A 22,220-nucleotide genomic window follows, 5' to 3' on the forward strand; every position below is an offset into this window, starting at 1 on the left:
CCAATCCTAGGGATGTATACTCCAGATTGGACTATTTCTTGCTTAGACACTCGGCAGTACCCCTCATTGCCTCTTCCTCTATTGACCCAATTACCTTTTCGGATCACGCCATGCTGCATGTCTCTCTGAAATACCCTCTGCCTTCGCCCCGGTCCTGGAGGTGGCGTCTTAATGAGTCCTTACTTCAGGATCTGGAAGTGGCGCAGGGTATTGACTCGTCCCTTTCGCACTACTTTGAGGAAAACTTGGTAGACGATGCATCCCCCCTCATGGTATGGGCTGCACATAAGTGCGTGATTAGAGGGGAGTTCATCAGACATGGGGCACGGCGTAAACGGGAAAGGGCCTTGGAGATTTCCCAGATTTTGAAGGACATCTCCGATCTGGAGCAGGTCCATAAACGCTCCCATGCACAGGCGGTTCGTGCTGAGCTCACACAGGCGAGGTGCAAGCTTAAAGATAAACTAGATACTCGTACGAGATACCTCCTTTCGCAGGGCAGGAGATGCTTTTTTGAATTTGGCAATAAGTGTGGCAGGCTCCTGGCCAGATCCTTGCGCGAACAAAGGGCTAGGAACTATGCCCCACGCATTACTCCTCCACGGGGACCGGTATTACACAATCCTGATTCTATCACGGAAGCTTTTTCCCATTTTTATCGGGACCTGTACAATCTTCCTCAGTCCAATCAAGCGAGTCAGGCCTTGGACTCGGCCATGAGCTCTTATCTGGCCAGGTCGGGATTACCGAAACTTCCGAGTGAGGCCCTTGAGGGTTTGAACAGTCCGTTTACCACTGATGAGATTGAAGAGGCGCTGAAATCGATGCAACCTAGTAAGGCTCCAGGGCCCGACGGCCTACCGGCCTCCTATTATAAGAGATTCCTCCCCCTCCTCCGTACCCCCCTTACCAATGCCTTGAATAAATTGAGCTCCGGGGTCCCTCTTCCTGAGGACATGTCGCATGCACACATTACTGTTATCCACAAGGAAGGTAAGGACCCGACCGCCTGTGCTAGTTACCGGCCCATATCTCTACTTAATGTAGACATTAAGCTTTTCGCTAAAATCTTGGCCACCCGCCTGACTCCTTTCCTGGCGGACCTTATACACTTAGATCAGGTTGGCTTCGTTCCCTCAAGGGAGGCGAGAGATAACACCACAAAAGTTTTGAACTTGGTCCATCTTGCCAAGATTCAACGTTCCAACTTATGCCTCCTCTCCACAGATGCCGAAAAGGCTTTTGACAGGGTGGGATGGCCTTGGTTATTTGCTGTTTTAAACCATGTGGGTGTGGAGGGCTCTCTATTGACATGGATCCGCTCCTTATATTCTTCTCCCTCGGCGGCCACAAAGGTTAACGGTGTCCTCTCGCCTCCCTTTGAGATTAGGAATGGTACGCGCCAGGGTTGTCCTTTATCTCCTTTAATCTTTGTCCTCACCCTAGAACCACTCCTGAGGACTATACAGAACAACCCTGACATCTCTGGTCTGATGGTGAGAGAACAGGAGTTTAAGATAGCGGCCTATGCGGATGACCTGATGTTTATGATTACCAAACCGCGGGTCACCCTCCCTAACTTAATTGAGGAATTCAAAGTATTCCATAACTTGTCCAACCTGAAAATTAACTTACAGAAGTCTGAAGCGCTTAATGTCTCCATTTCATCCACTCTCGAAGCCGAACTGGCGGGGTCCTTGCCTTTCCGCTGGACGACGGGCGCCATTAAATATTTGGGCACTATGATCCCCAAAGACTTGCGGGAGCTACTCCCAAGGAATTTTACCCCGGATCAAAGACTACCTCAAGAGGTGGTCCAAAGGCCTATATACGTGGTTTGGCAGGTGTGCCATCTTTAAGATGAATGTCCTTCCACGCCTATTATATTTGTTTCAAACCCTCCCCATCCATATTCCGGCCAGTTTTTTCTCGGCCGCGCATCGTGTCCTCTTTAAATTTCTGTGGGCTGGGAAGTGTTCGAGATTGTCTAGATCCTTATTGCATGTGCCGAAGGACAGGGGGGGCCTAGGGATTCCGGACCTGAGGAAGTATTATGCTGCCTCTATGTTTCAACGCGTGGTTGATTGGTCCCGACATACCCAGTTCAAACAGTGGATTTCCATTGAGCAATTCACATCCCGGACTCCTTTGGCCCTTCTGCCATGGACAGATAGGAGGGTCCCTGGTGACCTCTCCTCTCATCCTCTCATAGGCCCTACCCTGGTTAAATTCCGTAAATACCAACAGATCTCTACAATCTCCCCCACGCCCTCCCCAATGTTCCCTGTCCTGGGACACCCGGACTTCCCGGCGGGTGGCTCGGGGGGCCCGTTTGCTCGGTGGAGATTGAGTGGTAAGTGTCGGGCACCATACTTTAGAACGTCTGGTAGGTGGCTTAATTACTCAGAGCTATTAGGACTGACGGATCCCTGCCCTCTAGGTCCCTGGAGATCGAGACAGCTCCATCACTTCCTTTCATCAATCCCTTCCTCTCAGGGGTCTGACAGGGCACTCACTCCTTTTGAAAAGACGTGTATTGGCTCCGGCCTTTATCGGCACTCGCTTTCAGAATTGTACAAGGCATTGGTAACGCCGGGTTCGGACTATCTTCCCTCTTACTCAGCCAAGTGGGCCCAGGACTTGCAGGTGGATATCTCCGCCGACCAGTGGCTTAGGATTTTCCGATTTGCCCATAAATCTTCCATTGCCAGTAGATATCAGGAGGCCAGTTACAAAGTGCTGTCGAGATGCTACTACGTCCCGACCCGTCTCCAGAGGATGTTCCCGTCGGCATCTCCTCTATGCTGGCGATGTGACTCCCAACAGGGCTCCCTCCTACATATCTTCTGGCAATGTGACAAAATCAAACCTTTCTGGGACTCGGTTCATGAGACCCTGGCCTCCATTTTTCCCTTTTCAATTCCTAACACACCGGAGTTTTTCTTGCTCTTTCTCTCGGATTTGCCGTTGATTCTGTTTCGGCGGTCCTGTCTACGTCACCTGGTCATAGCGGCTAGGTCATGTGTCCCTGCGAGGTGGAAGTCTGCCTCTCCTCCCTCCATGGGAATGTGGATTCAGAGGGTTGAAGAGATTCGGAGAATGGAGGAACTCACGGCATCTTTGCACGGTGGTAACAGAGCTTTTGTTGCTATGTGGTCCCCTTGGTTCACCTTTCAGGACTCTTCGGAGTATCGGAGTCTGCTGGCTTGAGAGTCTCGTTTGGATGCTCCTGTACACTTCTCTCACCCCCCTCCCTGCTACCTTACCCTTTATCCCTTAATGCCTCCCTGATGTCCCTGTCCTGTGTCCCCCCCCCCCCCCCATTCATGTTGTTGTTCATTGAAATTTTCTTTATTTTTATGCTGAGGCCATGTCTTCTTTGGCCCTTTGTTTCTCCTTTTTCTTTTGTTCTATATGGTACATATCAGATGTGTCACGGTGCTTTGGTGTGACAATAGGCTGCATATCAAACATTGTCTTATGTGCTGTAAATGTTGGTGCATTGTTAGATTATGCTTAAGGTTGACAGTCGGCGCAGGCCCGACTACTACTTTTTGTTGTATGTGATTCAACATGCCATGATTTTGTTTCCTTTGCGAAATAGAAATAAAGAATTTCAAAAAAAAAAAAGAATGTATGCTATTCTAGATGACCAAAGTAATTGTTCACTAGCTAGCCCTAAGTTGTATGATCTGTTCAGGACAGAGGGAGAAACTACACCCTAGGAACATGCTCTGGTTTTGTGACAACCTCAGGAAGAAGAGCTAATGGTTTTACCTTGAAGCCCATCAAAGGAGATAAGAAACTCTCTCTTCCAACCTTTATTGAGTGTGATGAATTGCCGGATGCAAGGGATGAGATTCCCACACCTGAAGCCGCACAACATCACCCTCATCTCAGGAACATAGCCAGAGAGATTCCTCCCTTTGATAACCATGCCGAGATCTTACTCCTGCTAGGTAGAGACATTCTCGAGGCTCATAAGGTCCTTGAACTTCGCAATGGCCTTTTTAACGCTCCATATGCCCAGAAACTTACAGTGGGTTGGGTCATCGTGGGGGATGTATGTCTGGACAGAACCCGCAGACCCTGCAAAGTACGCTCCTTCAAAACCGACGTATTTAGACGGGCACGAACTTCTTACTTCAGGCAGTGTCCCAACCACTACTATGTGCAAGAGAGCCCCAAGCTGAAAACCAAGATATCCAGAGAGACTGACCCCTTAATTAGGCAGGAAGAATTAAATAACGGAATCAGGGAAATGGTTTTCCAAGTTACTGCTAAGGATAATACATTAGCTCCCTTAGTGGAAGATAAGGAATTCGTTAACCCCATGGACAGAGTTCTTCAAGGATAATCGAGAAGGAAAGAAGAAAGCAACAAAGTTGCGGCACTCACCAGGATACAAAAAGCCAGTCTTTATTGAGACTTCCTTAGAAGTGGATACATCGGAGGTCCAGGGGCGGACACAGTGTTGCAGCGGCGACGGCCGTTTCGCGCGCAAGATCGCGCTTCCTCAGGCCGCTCAATACGTCATGACGCCAGGGCATCCTTTTATAGGGGCGGGCAGAGGACGGCCGACGCCGTCACCCACAGCTGCGCGCTCCTGGATACAAATGACATATTTAAAAACATGCGTACAGCGATGATCAGGTGCGAATATAATCAGCTAGGGGTACAAAAATTAAAACATGCATTAGTTCATATCATGCATGATCATGAATCAACGGCATGGACATTATTAGAGGATAGTGTATACAAAATTCTATGCATAGCAAAATAATACATGATAATGGGGCTGCAGCCGGTTATTGAGTACATATAGGCACGTTTTATTGAGTCAGAAACGGTTGGCCTATCTGAGTCATAACGGAATATAAATACACCGGGGCTAACGGGCACCTGTCCTATTTCGTGCAGCGCTTATCAATATATATCAAATTGCGCTCGACGGGCATCAATCACAGGAAGACGGACATGTCATTCCTGTCATTCATGCCTGCCGGGCCCATGGCGCCCGTCCGCATAATCCACCTTGCCTCCCTCTGCAGGAGTAGGCGATGCCGGTCACCCCCGCGAGCGATGGGACCGACATGCTCCACCCCGGCAAAGGAGAGGCACCGAGGATGCGCGCCGTGGGCGTCACGGACATGGTCCATGAGACGCGGACTGCCTCTGCCCGAGCGTATGGAGCCAACATGCTCGCGAATACGCTCAAACAGAGGACGAATCGTCTTACCTATGTAAAAACGCCCACAGGGACAAAAAACCACGTACACTACATACGATGTGCGGCAGTTAATAAACTCCCGCACTGTGTGTGTCACCCCCCCCAGGGATAGATGCTTGCTGCAAATGTTGAGTGAACAGAAAGAGCAATGACCGCATCTAAAATTGCCCTTGGGCTTCCCTAGCCAGGTCTCGCCCTTGGGTGTCGAAAAGACACTCCTGACGAGTTTATTTTTGAGTGTAGGGCATCTCCTGAATGCGATCAGAGGTCTTTCGTCCGTTATACTCTTGAGAGAAGGATATCCTCTTAGGAGGTCCCAATTTTGATTAATCACCTGTTTAACTGTATCTGCGGCAGTACTATAAAGGAAAGAGAATGCAAATCGTGATTGCGTGGTGTTAGTGTCTTTCTCTCTAAGTAGAGAGGTACGATTGAGTTTAGCGGCTTTACGAAAGGCCGCTGAAACACCATTCGATGGATAACCCCCTATCCAAAAGCCTGTTACGAAGTTCTCCAGCTTGCCTGAAGAAACCTTCATCGGTGTCATTAATTCTGCGGAGTCGGACAAACTGTCCGTAAGGAACCGCACGCTTCACTGAGGGTGGATGAAAACTGGTCTGGTGGAGGAGGGAGTTAGTTGCAGTGGGTTTGCGAAAGCCACTAGTGTGTACCCTGCCTTCTTTTACGTCGACCCGCACATCCAGGAAATCCAGAGATTCGCCACCAAAATTGATGGTGAACCTCATGTTCATCTGGTTGTGTGCGTTAAGATGGTCGACAAATGCGTGACACAACTCCTCACTCCCCCGCCAGACCAGAAAGATATCATCCACATACCTCAGGAATAAATGAATATGGCATAGATAGGGGTTATCCGTCGAAAAAATGTAGGTCTCTTCAAATACCGCCAGGTACAGGTTTGCAAATGTGCACGAAACGGGAGTGCCCATTGCAGTACCTAGTACCTGGCGGTACCAGAGACCATCAAATTGGAAGACGTTGTTGCTGAGTACCAAATCCAGGGCCTCAACAACAAAATCAATAAACGCAACACTCTTGTTGGTTTTGCGCAGCACCGTCTTAATGGCGCAGAGACCCAAATCATGGGGGATGCGAGTATACAAGCTCTCGACATCCAAGGAGACCAGGTGAAGCCCCTCCTGCCATTCAAGGTCATTGAGCGCACGAAGGAAATCACCCGTATCCTTCAGATAGGTCGGAGTGCTGCGCAACAGAGGTCTAAGGAGCCAATCTATATAGCCGGACAGGGGCTCTGTCACTGAACCGATCCCTGCAATGATGGGACGACCAGGGGGACGGGTCAGTGATTTATGCACTTTTGGTACAAAGTACCACGTGGGAATTTTGGGAAAGGAAGGAATGAGTCGTTCTTTCATACTGCTTGGTAAAAAGCCGCTATGAATATAGCGGTTAATTAACGCAAACAATTTGAATGATATACCAGGTATGGGATCCCCTCTAAGCTTAGAGTATACCATGTCATCTCCCAATTGCCGATGTGCCTCTTCCAGGTAGTACTCCCTGGGCATCAGGACCACGTTCCCTCCCTTGTCGGCCGGCTTAATGACCATATTGGTCTGCTTACTCAACCACGAAAGAGCTCGAGATTCCTCCGGCGTTAAGCCGGAAGGTGCTGCAGGATATACCAGCGCACGAATTTCTCTTAGCACTCGTTTGTGGAAGAGATCTATAGCAGATCCGGCCGGCATGGGAGGAAGGAAGGTGGACCTGATGCCCCCCGTGTACCTCTTTACAGAATCAACTGTGGCCGCTGGCTCCTCTGGTTCTGTATTTGACAAGAAATGTATGCATGCAATCTCTTCCTCAGTGAATCTGCCTGACAGGTGAAAATCAGCAAAAGACAACGTAGCTGGGACCTCCCCCGGTGAAACATCATGACACCGGACCGGGGTCTCAGCAAAAACCTTCTTCAAATACAATTTACGGACAGATAAAAAAAGGTCAATCTCAAAATCTACTAGGTTGAACTGTCCAGGCAGGCTGTATCCCAGTCCTCGGTTGAGGAGTGGGATACAGCCCGGTGGCAGTTCAGAGCCTGTGAGATTGATGACTATGTCCTGGGGTGGTAGATGACAATCCGAATCGTTGCTGTTCAATTCCGCCACGTGACTTGGCGCCTTCTCCTCGTAGATTTTCGTACTTCTTTTGTTGTTCCTTGACTGTCGGCCACACCCCCTTCTCGTGCCCTTTCTAAAGGGGCTGTTTCCTCGCCCGAGTTAGCTCCATTACCCTCGGATAGGCTGGACTCAGAGTCGGTGGCCCAAAAGTTATGGCGTCCTCTCCGTGGCGTGCGTTTGGGGCGGATCCTTCTTTTGCCCCAATCGAATACGCGATCCGAATCGTAATCGTATTTATCACGGATAAATTTGTCCCTTTTACGGTCCTTAATTTCTGCTTGTGTGGTAAGTAATTTTCTATTCAATCTTTTCTCAAATGCAGCCATCTGTGTATCTAGGAGTCGCTTCTGAAGCTCCTCTCGTGCCTTGGCTAATTCCTCTGTAACCGCCGTGTATTCCCGTTGATCCCGGGTTAATACGAGTTCCATAAGTTCTGAGGAAAAGCGCTGATGCGCAGCCTTCCATTCCCCTGTGAATTGGGGATCATCCTCATACTGGACAATTTCCTTATATAGGCGTAAACCCCGAGGTACTCTGCCGCTCTCCTTATACGACTTAAGTGACTCAATGGTCCAGAAGAGTCTCACCTCTTTGTCCGCCAGTTGAAATATTTTTGTTTCCAAGTTCTTAGTACTGATTGCGCACACATAATCTTGCTGGTCGCAAATGGCAAAAAATGTGTCCGCCCCTTCTCGACCCTGGGAAAGACCGCATGCAGTGTCCAAAGTGACTGCTGATGTAGGATCCATAGTTAAAGTGGCGTCAGCGTGCTCTGCCATGGTGTATAGACAAATTCAAATGAACACAGGGAGAGAAGAGAACAAGGCGGCACTGCCTCCACAATTATGGCTAAAGGTATCCGAATCAACGTGCTGCGGTGTAAAGTATCCAATCGGTGGTGCTCAGCAGAGATAGCCAGCAAGCAGAGATGCACGAGAAGGAAAGAAGAAAGCAACAAAGTTGCGGCACTCACCAGGATACAAAAAGCCAGTCTTTATTGAGACTTCCTTAGAAGTGGATACATCGGAGGTCCAGGGGCGGACACAGTGTTGCAGCGGCGACGGCCGTTTCGCGCGCAAGATCGCGCTTCCTCAGGCCGCTCAATACGTCATGACGCCAGGGCGTCCTTTTATAGGGGCGGGCAGAGGACGGCCGACGCCGTCACCCACAGCTGCGCGCTCCTGGATACAAATGACATATTTAAAAACATGCGTACAGCGATGATCAGGTGCGAATATAATCAGCTAGGGGTACAAAAATTAAAACATGCATTAGTTCATATCATGCATGATCATGAATCAACGGCATGGACATTATTAGAGGATAGTGTATACAAAAGTTCAAGGATAATACCAAAAGTTGGGTAGCACCTCTGCCCTTCCGAAATCCAAGAGTGACCCCTCTAGAGCAGCCAGAAAAGCCCTGCAAATATACCTTAGACCAGGGGTGCACAACCTTTTTTGGTCTGGGGGCCACATTGTCACATCGCTCTATTTCAAGGGGCCGCAAATAAAAAAATGTTGATCGCTGCTCATCTGCCTATTACACAAGCCAGTGCAAAGTGACTGGGGAGGAATGATCACTACCACAGTCGTGCTGCAGATAATCGGACATCTTTCATCCTGATAAAATATGCAAATCAGCCGACAAATAAGCAATTCCTTGTTTATCGACTGATCAGCTGCACGATTATACCAGCCAGATATAAGATATGAGCGCTCCAATGAACACTTGTTCCCAGTAATTGTCCCAAATATCGTGCTGCAGAATAACCCCTGAAACCGAAGAGTTATACTTACCTGCTCCCCGCCTCTCCGGTTCTTCTAACTGCCTCCGCTGTTTACACCTGGCAGTGCATGGACATGGTCATACACCACTCCAGCCAATGACTGCCTTAGGCGGTGTTGTGGCCACAAGCAGCGTGTCAATGCTGAAGCCAGTCATTGACTGGAGCCGTGCAAGTGACCATGGCCATGCACTGCCAGGTGTAAACAGAGCAGGAACCGGAAGATGGAGGCAGCAGGGGCAGCGCAGAGGACCAGAGCGGAGCGGAGCAGGTAATTATGAATTTTCTATTTCAGAAGCCATGCTGCAGGCCTCATTTTTACCAGAAAAGTGGCAACATTTCCTTTCATCCTGCCTCCTATTTATAAATCAGCGGTTTCCTTCACTGCAGAGGATGGAGCTCACTGGTTACTACCATCTTCTGCCAATCCAGTTATAGGCGTCCTGCAGTAACCAGTAAGCACATTACCTTGCTAGTGGGGAAGGCGCCTATTGGTTAACGCTTGAATGACCAGGCCCGAAAAGGCCTTAAGGACCAAACACTTTTTTGTGATTTAGCGCGCGTGGTGGTTCAAATGGTTGTAACTATCTTATTTGTTGGACTACCAAAATAATTTTTGCAACAATTTTTATTTGGGGGAAACTGTATAAAACGTTTTTAAAAAGTATATATTTTTTTAAACTATAGCTCCTTATTCTTTAATTATGCAAACTGACACCAAAATAAATTATTATAATTAGATCTCTATTTTGTGTATTTTGCTATATAATATGAAATGTTTCACGTGAATGGGGCGGTAATGGTGATGGTTTTGATTGGTGTGGGTGTCTTTTCTTTTATGTATGATTTTTTTTTTTTAACTTAATATATTTCTGCTAGATAATATGTCCCCCAAGAGATCATAAAAAGACCTTGGGGGACACTGTCACTTTTTTAAATTTTGCACTTTTGCATAAAAAGACTGTGGTGGGACAGTGAACACTCTCTTTTATTAAACACTTTTTCCTTTTTATTTTATTTTTTAATTATTTATTCAAATTTTTTACAATTTTTTTTTTTTTACTTTTTTAAAAATATATTTTTACCACATAATTTGTCCCCAAGAGATCACTGAAAGACCTTTTGGGAGACAGTAAGTGACTTTTTTTTGTACTATTTCCACTGTAACTGGAGCATCCAAAGGAGCCCCAGTTACAGGCAAACCAGCCTGCTGCGGAGGCTTTGTACCAGGGCAGCGCGCCTCTGTTCCCGAGACACCCAGCGATCACATGATAGAGGAGAAGGCAGAAGCGCTAATAAAGCGCTTCTATCTTCTCCTCGGCTTCCCCGCTCTCACTAATAGCCGGGGACCCTTTTTGCTCCTGCTACAGTGCAGGAGCAAAACCTGTGATTCATCTGTGCGGCGCTCTGTGCAGAAACACAGCTGATTGCAGGATCAGCTTTGTTTTTGCCCAGCAGGGCGGGGGCCGCAAACCATGGCTCTGGGGGCCGCAGGTTGTGCACCCCTGCCTTAGACGCTGCAGGACATGATGGACGGAAGAGACGGTATCTGGAGTATATTCCCACAGTCCCGGCTCCTGGACGCAGGTCCAAACCTTCCACAGACATGGAGTATGACCCCATGGTGAACTACTCCGACAGGCTCCTCAGCAAGGAGAAACCTGACAAGGCGACCAAAAGAAGCTGGGCCCATAGTCAAGGAGAAGACCATACAGCCTCTAAAAGAAGTAGAACCCATAGTCAAGGTGAAGGCGAAACAGCTTCTACTGAAAAAAGTAGGATCTATAGTCCGGGAGAAAGCCATACAGCTTCTTCTAAAAGGAGTAGAACGTCTAAGATAATGGTGGAAGCTAAATGTTCTTCTGATCCTGAATCCCCACATATTTTAATGCCAGCCACCTTATTGACCCAAACGATAGGAAATATTCCTGTGCCATTTGGCATTTACAAAGAGCACAACCTTTATAAGTTTCGGTGGAAGCAGGTACAACATCTATTCTGGAAAAGGTGGAGAAGAGAGTACCTCTGCCTCTTGCAAGAACGCAGAAGGTGGTAAGGAGATTTTGTTCTGTTAAGAGAAAAACAAGTTGATCGTCTCGACTGGCCTGCTGGACTTATTACTAAAGTTGTTTCCAGTTCAGATGGGAGGGTTAGTAAGGTGGAAGTAAGAACCGCGAGAGGTGGAGTAATCAAGACCTTCTTCCGCCCTGTTACAGAAGTTGTGTTACTCATGCCTGCAGAATTTGCATGTTGAGATCCCTTTTTACCAAAAATGCTCTACATCTTCTAAGACTGTTTCCAGTACCAGGTCTATGGCCCGAACTGAAAACGTATCCTTTTTTGATTTGAATAATGTTCATTGCATGTTTCCAATTTAGGCTACTTTCACACCTTTGTTCGATCGGATCTGTTCTGAACGGATCCGCTCATATTAATGCAGACGGTGGCTCCGTTCAGAACGGATCCGTCTGCATTATAACTTAGAAAAATTTTCTAAGTGTGAAAGTAGCCTGAGCGGATCCGTTCAGACTTTACATTGAAAGTCAATGGGGGACGGATCCGCTTGAAGATTGAGCCATATGGTGTCATCTTCAAGCGGATCCGTCCCCATTGACTTACATTGTAATTCGGAATGAATCCGCTCGCCTCCGCACGGCCAGGCGGACACCCGAGCGCTGCTTGCAGCGTTCAGGTGTCCGCTCACTGAGCGGAGGCTGAGCGCTGGCAGGCGGATGCATTCTCAGTGGATCCGCCTCCACTGAGAATGCATTAGGGCCAGACGGCTGCGTTCAGGGCTGCTTGTGAGCCCCTTCAAACGGAGCTCACGAGCGGACACCTGAACGCAGGTGTGAAAGGAGCCTTAACAAGTCACTCCCGTGCGCATAGAGGTTGCTCTACACAGGTGAGTAATTGTATATAGCTGACTTTTGAAACGCCACAGTGTCACCTGCAAAAATTGATATTTTACTGTAGAAGCCTTCTACAAGATCATCAAAACATATATGGAAAAGAATAGGGCCCAATACTGACCCTTGAGGTACCCCACTAGCGACAGTGGCCCAATCTGAGTGTGTACCATTTATAGCCAGTTACTTACCCACATACAGACGTTTTCTCCCAGTCCGAGCATTCTCATTTTATATACTAACCTTTTGTGTGGTACAGTGTCAAATGCTTTGGAGAAGTCCAGATATATGACATCCATTGATTCGCCGCTGTCAAGTCCAGAACTTACCTCCTCATAGAAACTGATTGAATTAGTTTGACATGAACGATCCCTCATGAAGCCATGCTGATATGGCGTTATTTGCTTATTTTCATTGAGGTGCTCCAAGATAGTATCTCTTAGAAAACCTTCAAACAGTTTACCTTAGGACAGATTTTAAACTTACAAAGCCTATAGTTTCCGGGCTCTGTTTTTAGACCTTTTTTGAACCTGCTATATGTGTCTTTTGGTTCATTATTTTTTTTAATTCATTTATTTTGTGCATTTTAGTTCATTATTTTCATTGGTGCAAAGAGGGTACTATTAATAGGAGGAGGAGTACACATTTCAATAATGAGAGCTCCAAGAGGACTTTTATTGTGTGGGGGAACAAAGGATATTACTACTGTTTGGAGTCACAAAGGTTAGCATTGCTATATAGGGAGACCAAAAGGAGACATTATTACCATGTTGGGGCACAAAGGTTGTAATATTACTGCGTGAAGGCATAAAATTGACACATTTATGGGGCACTGAGAGGAGTATAATTACTGTGTAAGGTCCAAAAGGGGTGCTTTTAACTTTTTGGGGAGCAATAATAATATATGGGGCAGACAAGGAGGGTTCTGTCACTGTGTGGAGCACCAATGAATATATTATTACCATCTTGGGCATTATGAATGGCGGGTTTGTGTAGGTGGAGAAAGGAAGAGTGCTGAGATAGCTAGAGCCAAAGATGTCTGTGCATTAAATTCTGCAGAAAAGGGTTGTGGGTGAAATACGTTTTTATGGTGGTCTGGGCTAAATGGAGTAAAAAAGCGAAAGTGAATGACTGCAATCAAAGAAGATGACTTCTTTAAGCTACTGGATATAACTGTACTGTATTCACTTATATGGTCTGCAGAGTTACTGTGTAATCCTATAGGGACACTATGGTGGCAATATTGGGCTTAGTACAAAGTTTTTTTTATTCCCTATCAATTTGGTGATATTTTTCAGACACTATGTGGTGGTAAAGTGATGGTTTGGCGGTGTTTATATAGCCCTTATTATCATTAATAACATTGGTCTTGGTTATTAAGGTATATTTGCATCATTGTTTGATCATTTGGGGCCCTAACAACATAAAACTTTTTAGGTTCCTAACAACATCACTGAAGTCTACACATCCAAGCAACCTGGCACTGGTGGTGGGGCTAGATCATAGGGGATCTATACATACAAAAATGTTTTGCTTCTTGCTTCTATTTATTCAAGACATGGTACTACCTATGTGACAACCATACACAATGTCAGACTAACTTTGAGATCTCAATACTGGGTGTTACGGTGACATGAACATTCTATTTCTCCGAAATTTAGGTTGACTATTACATGAATATATTCCACTATATGACCATGTATTCATGGACGTTTCAGGATTTTATTTAACTTCTATGTCAAAGGGCACCCATAGAGGTGCCTGTGGCCTTTAATATACCTTCGGATAACTTAGTATAATTTTATTGATAATCCTGCAATCAACTTATTATAGTGCCAGTAAAAAGAAAACACTACAAATTTCCTGTGTGTGTGTCTGCAAAACTAGGTTGTAATGGCCATTGTAACACTCATTTAACAATGTTTTAAATGAGTCTATTTCTATGTTCTACTGACATCTAGTGGCCAATATCATAGTGCTTGCTATTTGTAAACAAATGTGCTTCCCTGTTTTCATTTACCCCTTTAGGTTGGGTTTTCCCATCCATTTAATGTGTAAAAAAAACGGATACTTTAAATGAATGCCTCAGACTGATACCATACAGTGGCATTCTTCACCATAGAGTTCAATTATTAAAAAAGACATATAATTTTTTTTTTACTATTGTAAAAAAAAAAACATACCTTTTTTTTTTTACCGCACTGTGCAGGATACAAAAACGTGGTGTATTTGTATTTTGTTTCTAACGTTACCATCAAACTGAGGCATAAAACGTGATGTGAACCCACCCAAAGTGACCAGCCTGTTTTGGGCCTTAGTGACCAATTTTTTTTTTTAAATGTCATGGTCAAATTACATCACTTTTTATAATGTTTCCGTCGTTGTAACTGTATGAAGGATTGTGTTTTTCTGAGACAAGATGTAGTTTTTAATGGCACCATTTTGGGGTACATATTACTGAGGGTACTTTGACACTAGCGACAAGGAACTCCAGCAGGCTGTTCCGGCGGCCGAACAGCCTGTCGGATCCGTGCTGCCGCTAGTGCACGTGTGCCCCCGGACTACTGCTCCGACTCCATTGACTATAATGGGGGCGGGCCGGAGTTCCGGCAGCAGCATGGCTAACATGCCGAGAGGCTGCCGGAATAAAACTACAAGCGGGACTTGCAGAAGGGAAAATGCGGCATGCCTGCAGCCTTTATCTGCGATTTACAGACCACAAATGTTTAGTTGTGCAACCCCTTTAGGGGCTTATATAAATTTATACAGATAGAAAAAATTTGATTTGAAAAAGAAAAAAAAAACATGTACCCATAGGTCTGCACTGGAAATCAAGCTGCAATTGAGATTACAATACACGTTTTAAAAACTCCATCCTGATGTAGCTAGGTGGTCAGTTCAGATTTTAAGGCACGCTATAGAGTTTCTAGTTTGCAGCATATCAATTTACTGCAGATTTTCCTAAGGAAAAATTTCCTGGATCACCCCTGCCGACCATCTGTTTGAAGGGGGGCAGGCACAGCTCCATACTCTTAGTAACGGCTACAGTATGCCATCACATTTACTTGCCACTAAAATTATGGAGCTGTGCTTGGTAAATAAGGAAGGGGACATTGCACTCAACAAAGCGCATTCAAACAGCTGCTCACCAGGGTTACCATTAGTTAGACCCCCACCAATCTAATATTGATTGCCGATCCTACGTAGAGGTCATTAATTTTAAAGTCCTGGGTAATGTGACCCTTTGATTTTATACTAGAAATGACAAGGGCCTCTGGGCCAATGAGGCTATATTTGCACATGCCATTTTTGAAGTAGGTTTTTCTTGTATGTTTTCACTCCTGAAGTACCGATCCAGCTTTCACCTTCCTGGTCGAGCATATTTTTGCAAATCTGACGTGTCAATTTATGTGGTAATAACTGGAATGCTTTTACTTATGTAACGCCCCAAAGTTGCATTACCACCTTTGCACCTCGCCACTATCTCCTATGGTTAACCTAATGTCATTCTGTGTATTTATTTCCAGGTCCTGTATAATGTGCATATCTTTTTCCATGTTACTGTTGTGTTTAAATGTAATGTGCCTGGTTCACCAGCAGTTGTCAGCAGCAATGGCTACAGGTAAATAGAATGGAAAGGAAAGCTCCATTCTATCACCCCTCTGTGGTGTGGTGGGCGTGTCCCACTTGCTGCAGGAAGGGTGGAGTCCTAGTAAGAGTTAGTCTAGTTGTCACAGTAGGGAGTGGGGGAAGCTCCCCACCGTATAGCATAGGAGAGTGGGGAAGCAGCTAGGCCTGGACACCATGAAAAGGGAGCAGGTCATCTCTTAATGCCGCCCTAATCCTGGCTCTGAATCCACACCAGATAATTAACCCCTCCTGCACCAGACAGGGAAGGACCCAGGCAACAGCATGCACAGCAACCGTGTCACGGCACACACAGGCAGTGACACTCCCACTCTCAAAACCCTCCCAACCGAAAAGGGGAAGCTAGTGGGACACCCACAAACAACAGGGGGGGGGGGGGGAAGTAGCAGAATCAGCATCAGTGCAAGGAAGTCTCCCCAAGACTGCTGCCAGCACGCCGGAACCACCAACTAGGAACTGGCCAGCCAGCCAACAAACAGCTCGGAGAGACCGCACTGTATGCTGCGTCCACCTCAGACACAATTCAAACCCAAGGTCACTGCCAGCAAACATCCCAGAACCAGCATACACCACAGCCAGTACAACAGGGATGCAACCAGCAAAACGACACAAGAGTAAAGAACCACAGAGAGTGGACGAGGAGAGATTCCAACACAGGTAACAGTTCACACAACAACATAGACACCAGTAACCGTGAACTGCACCGTAAACATAATCACTCCTTTCACCCTCCCTGCAGAGGACAAGCATGGGTGCCAGAAAACGGTAGGCGACGCATGCTGAGCCTTCTTCCAAAGGAAAACTGAGAGGCCAGAGCTAGACATACTGTCACAGTGGGGAGTGGGGGAAACTCCCCACCTAATAGCGTAGGAGAGCGGGGAAGCAGCCAGGCCTGGACACCAGAAGAAGGGAGCAGGTCACCTCCTAATGCTGCCCTAATCCTGGCCCTGACTCCTAACCGTATGAGCAGACCCAGATGGTAGGTGGGCTCATACACAGGAATCTCGGACCCTGAATCGCATTGAAAATCCCTGTAATGAGGTTAGGAGCAGGAGATGATCTGTTCATCCCAGATGCAGATGAGCAGGATTCTCCACTGACCTAGCTACAAGGAAAGGGACAGCCAGTGAACAGCCACAGAAATGGCAGGTAAGAGCCCAGAAACAACACGCACTTACCTGCCACGGCCACAACAACAACCGGACCCCCATGCAGACAGAAAGAATGGCGGCCCCAGGCAGAGCTTTTCACCGACTTGTGATTTCCCCCTCCGGGGAACCCAGACACCTGGAAGAAAGACACCAAATGCCAGACATGTAACGACAAATAGACATACAACAGACTAGTGTTGATCGAGCACCAAAGTGCTCAGGTGCTCGAGTAGTACACCTCGGGATGCTCGGGTGCTCTACTAAGCACAATGGAAGTCAATGGGAGAACCCGAGCATTAAACCAGGCACCTCTGCTCTGACGAGGGGAGGGTGTCTGGTTCACATAAAAAGGTCAGAAATTGATGGAAACACCACTGAAATGGTTCGGAAACAGCACGGGGAGGATGTCTAGATGCATCTTGGACTCCCAGGTCGCTGCTGAGAACAATGTTGTCCGAGTAGTACGCCAATTTTACAGACTGACAAAAATACTCACAAAACCAAAGATAAAATCGATTTTAGTGGAAAAGTTGTTAAGAAACATTCTTTCCTGTATATTTACCTCTATATAAAGTGCAAGTGCTGCCAAAAATGACAAGGAAGAGTCACTCCGATACAACCTGTTTATCACATAAAGGAGGGCCTCATTCATATTGTGGTACAATTGCTCAGGTAGTGGGACTCCTACACTCATAAAGCCTATGCACTAAGTGAAAGGGATGCCAAAAATTACAAGGAACCAGCACTCCAATACACCCTTTATTACACATAAAGGAGGGCATCATACACACCCTTGAAAAATTGTGATTGATCGCCTGCTGGGGATCCTCAAAAACATTAGGAGCAAGGGCCTGCTGGTTACCCTCTAAAACATTAAGGGAAGGGCCTGCTGCTGATCCTACCATCTAAAACATTAGGGGTGAGGGTCTGCTGCTGAGCTGACCATCTAAAACATTAGGGGTGAGGGTCTGCTGCTGAGCTGACCATCTAAAACATTAAGGGTGAGGGTCTGCTGCTGAGCTGACCATCTAAAACATCATGGGCCAGGGCCTGCTGCTGAGCTGACCATGGAAAAAATTATGGGCAAGGGCCTGTTACTTAGCTGACCATCTAAAACATTATGGGTGAGGGCCTGCTGCCGAACTGCCCATCTAAAACATTATGGGCGAGGGCCTGCTGCTGAGCTGACCATCTAAAACATTATGGGCGAGGGCCTGCTGCCGAGGTGACCATCTAAAACATTAGGGGCGAGGGCCTGCTGCTGAGCTGACCATCGAAACAATTATGGTTGAGGGTCTGCTGCTGAGCTGACTCTCTAAAACAATAGGGGCTAATGCCTGCAGCTGATCTAATCATGGAAAAAATTATGGTTGAGGGCTGCTGAGCTGACCCTCTAAAACATTAGGAGTGAGGGCAGCCTAATAAGCATGTTGATATGATGGAGGAGGAGGACGAGAAAAGGAAGATTGAACCATATACCCTTTTTTGTGGTGGAAGGGGTGCATGGGAATACAGTGTATTCAATACACCATAAAAGCCACATTTAAAGTGCCTTTATGTTCAGCTGCTTTCCTCTGGTGGAGTAGAGAAGTCAGGGGCAATCCAGGCCTTGTTTATTTTGATAAGAGTCAACCTGTCAGTATTTTCAGTTATAATGCCCCCAGCTTCACTAAATACCCGCTCTGACAAAACACAGCAGAGGCCATGACACTAGTTTATCCCCTTCTAGGGGAAGTTCGAGTTTACCCCCTGCCAAGGGAGGGTGTGCAGCAGGTGCATGTCCCTGTTGGAGGAGCCCTGTCTGAACCAGCTAGATCACCTTCAGCTCTGCTGGACATGAGGCCACAGCTTGAAGCCTCAGAAGCCAGGAGAAGAAAGTTTTCCCTGGACAAAGCTAGAGACAGACCAGACTACAAAGAGAAGTTGCGGCACCCAGAGAAAGCTAAGTATACAGCTATGCTGTCAGCACAGCAGAGCCAGAGAGCAACAGACGTAACAGAGAGGAGTTTGCCTGCCACAGTTAATGCCAAAGCTTAACCAAGATAAAGCTTGTAAACTGTTTGGAAGAATGTTTATTGAAAGTAAAGCTGTTATCAACTTCATCACAAGGTCTAGACTCCATTTTTTTTATTCATCCCCTTCATCAACTACCCCCTTTGTTTGCTTCGGAGCCAATGCCTGGGGTTCCAGCGTATCCAGGTAGGAGCACCGTGACACGTGTACAAACCATAAAGGGACATTATAGGCTGTTATACACCACTTTGGCATTCCTACACCTGGGTACCAATCACCATATCACTAAAAGGGCCCTGTGCCCTTGTTGCTTCACTGCAACTGGCGTCTCGACAATAAACTCTTAAAGGGACCCCAGTGCGGACCGCGCCTCCGCTGCACTTATCCAACCGATTCTGAGAATTTTTCTCATGACACATTGTACTTCATGTTAGCAGTAAATTTGGGTAAACATTTTTATAATTATTTATAAAGAAAAAATCAAAAATTTACAGAAAATTTGCAAAATTTAGCAATTTTCTAAATTTTAATATCTTTTAATACAGATACAACATGTCTACTTTGTGTTGACATTATTTTGTAAATATCTTTTTTTTTTTTATAATTCTTCAATTCCCAAAACCAAATTTTAAGGGACCAGCTTCTCACTACATTGTCTAAAATATTAAATGGTGCCATTAGAAAGCATAACGTGTCTCGCTAAAGGAAAACAAAAAAACTTATGGCTCTGGGAAGGCCGGGAGTAAAAAATGAAACCACAAATATGAAAAATCTTCCAGGACTCAAGAAGTTAATTGATGACATAACGAGACCTTGAAAACCACAGGAAATGAATACAGAAAATATTTTTTAAAACTGTATATACAAAAAATGGCTGCATGCGGCGCTATTCTCTTCAAAATTAACAGAATCCCTAGACAGAGGGTCTTAACGCATACATTAGTAGGAAGCCTCATTTCAGGCGGGTTTACACTGCACCATGTTACAGCCGATTGTCAGGAAGGAATTGTTCCTTCCCAACAGTCACTGCTCGTTCAGTGGAGACCACTGTATTTATATGCGGATCCCGTGTCCCCATATAAAATCATTGTTTGTTTCTGGGCAGCAGATCGCTGTTTAGACTGCATGATCTGCTGCCCTGAAATGATGATTGATGTGCCTGCAGGAATGATAGGTTTACCCGATCAACGAGCGTTTCGCTTATTCATTGGGTGATCGGCGGCACATTTGGATGGACTGATTGTTGGGAACGAGCGTTCACAGGAGCGGTCAGTTGTAAAATCTTGCAAAAAAAACCGACATCCATATATAAATTTTTCACAAAATTTATTGTTCTACATGTCTTTGATAAAAAAATAATAATGTTTCGGTAAAAAAAAAAAATGGTTTGGGTAAAAGTTATAGCATTTACAAACTATGGTACAAAAATGTGAATTTCCGCTTTTTGAAGCAGCTCTGACTTTCTGAGCACCTGTCATGTTTCCTGAGGTTCTACAATGCCCAGACAGTACAAACACCCCACAAATGACCCCATTTCGGAAAGTAGACACCCTAAGGTATTCACTGATGGGCATAGTGAGTTCATAGAACTTTTTATTTATTGTCACAAGTTAGCGGAAAATGATGATTTTTTCTTTTTTTTTCTTACAAAGTCTCATATTCCACTAACTTGTGACAAAAAATAAAAACTTCCATGAACTCACTATGCCCATCACAAAATACCTTGGGGTGTCTTCTTTCTAAAATGGGGTCACTTGTGGGGTAGTTATACTGCCCTGGCATTCTAGGGGCCCAGATGTGTGAGAAGAAGTTTGCAATTAAAATCTGTAAAAAATGACCGGTGAAATCCGAAAGGTGCACTTTGGAATGTGTGCCCCTTTGCCCACCTAGGCTGCAAAAAAGTGTCACACATCTGGTATCGCTGCACTCAGGAGAAGTTGGGGAATGTGTTTTGGGGTGTCATTTTACATATACCCATGCTGGGTGAGAGAAATATATTGGTCAAATGCCAACTTCGTATAAAAAAATGGGAAAAGTTGTCTTTTGCCAAGATATTTCTCTCACCCAGCATGGGTATATGTAAAATGACACCCCAAAACACATTCCCCAACTTCTCCTGAGAACGGCGATACCAGATGTGTGACACTTTTTTGCAGCCAAGGTGGGCAAAGGGGCACACATTCCAGAGAGCACCTTTCGGATTTCACAGGCCATTTTTTACACATTTTGATTGCAAACTACTTACCACACATTAGGGCCCCTAGAATGCCAGTGCAGTATAACTACCCCACAAGTGACCCCATTTTAGAAAGAAGACACCCCAAGGTATTCCGTGAGGGGCATGGCGGGTTCCTAGAATTTTTATTTTTTGTCACAAGTTAGCGGAAAATGATGATTTTTTCTTTTTTTTTTTCTTACAAAGGCCTCATGCACACGACAGTATTTTTTCACGGTCCGCAAAAACGGGGTCCATAGGTCCGTGATCCGTGACCGTTTTTTCGTCCGTGGGTCTTCCTTGATTTCTGGAGGATCCACGGACATGAAAAAAAAGTCGTTTTGGTGTCCGCCTGGCCCTGCGGAGCCAAACGGATCCGTCCTGAATTACAATGAAAGTCAATGGGGACGGATCCGTTTGACGTTGACACAATATGGTGCCATTTCAAACGGATCCGTCCCCATTGACTTTCAATGTAAAGTCTGGAGTCCCTTTTATACCATCGGATCGGAGTTTTCTCCAATCCGATGGTATATTTTAACTTGAAGCGTCCCCATCGCCATGGGAACGCCTCTATGTTAGAATATACTGTCGGATATGAGTTAGATCGTGAAAACTCATTTCCGACAGTATATTCTAACACAGAGGCGTTCCCATGGTGATGGGGACGCTTCTAGTTAGAATATACTACAAACTGTGTACATGACTGCCCCCTGCTGCCTGGCAGCACCCGATCTCTTACAGGGGGCCGTTATCAGCACAATTAACCCCTCAGGTGCCGCACCTGAAGGGGTTAATTGTACTATCATATCCCCCTGTAAGAGATCAGGGCTGCCAGGCAGCAGGGGGCAGATCCCCCCCCTCCCCAGTTTAAATATCATTGGTGGCCAGTGCGGCCCCCCCTCCCTCCCTCTATTGTAATAATAGGTTGGTGGCACAGTGTGCGGCCCCCCGCCCCCCCTCCCTCCCTCTATTGTAATAATTTGTTGGTGGCAAAGTGTGCGCCCCCCATCGGCCCCCCCCTTCCTCCCTCTATTGTAATAATTCGTTGGTGGCACAGTGTGCGCCCCCCATCCTCCCTCTATTGTAATAATTAGTTGGTGGCACAGTGT

This window comes from Bufo gargarizans, chromosome 3 (assembly GCF_014858855.1).
Source record: "Bufo gargarizans isolate SCDJY-AF-19 chromosome 3, ASM1485885v1, whole genome shotgun sequence".
NCBI lineage: Eukaryota > Metazoa > Chordata > Amphibia > Anura > Bufonidae > Bufo > Bufo gargarizans.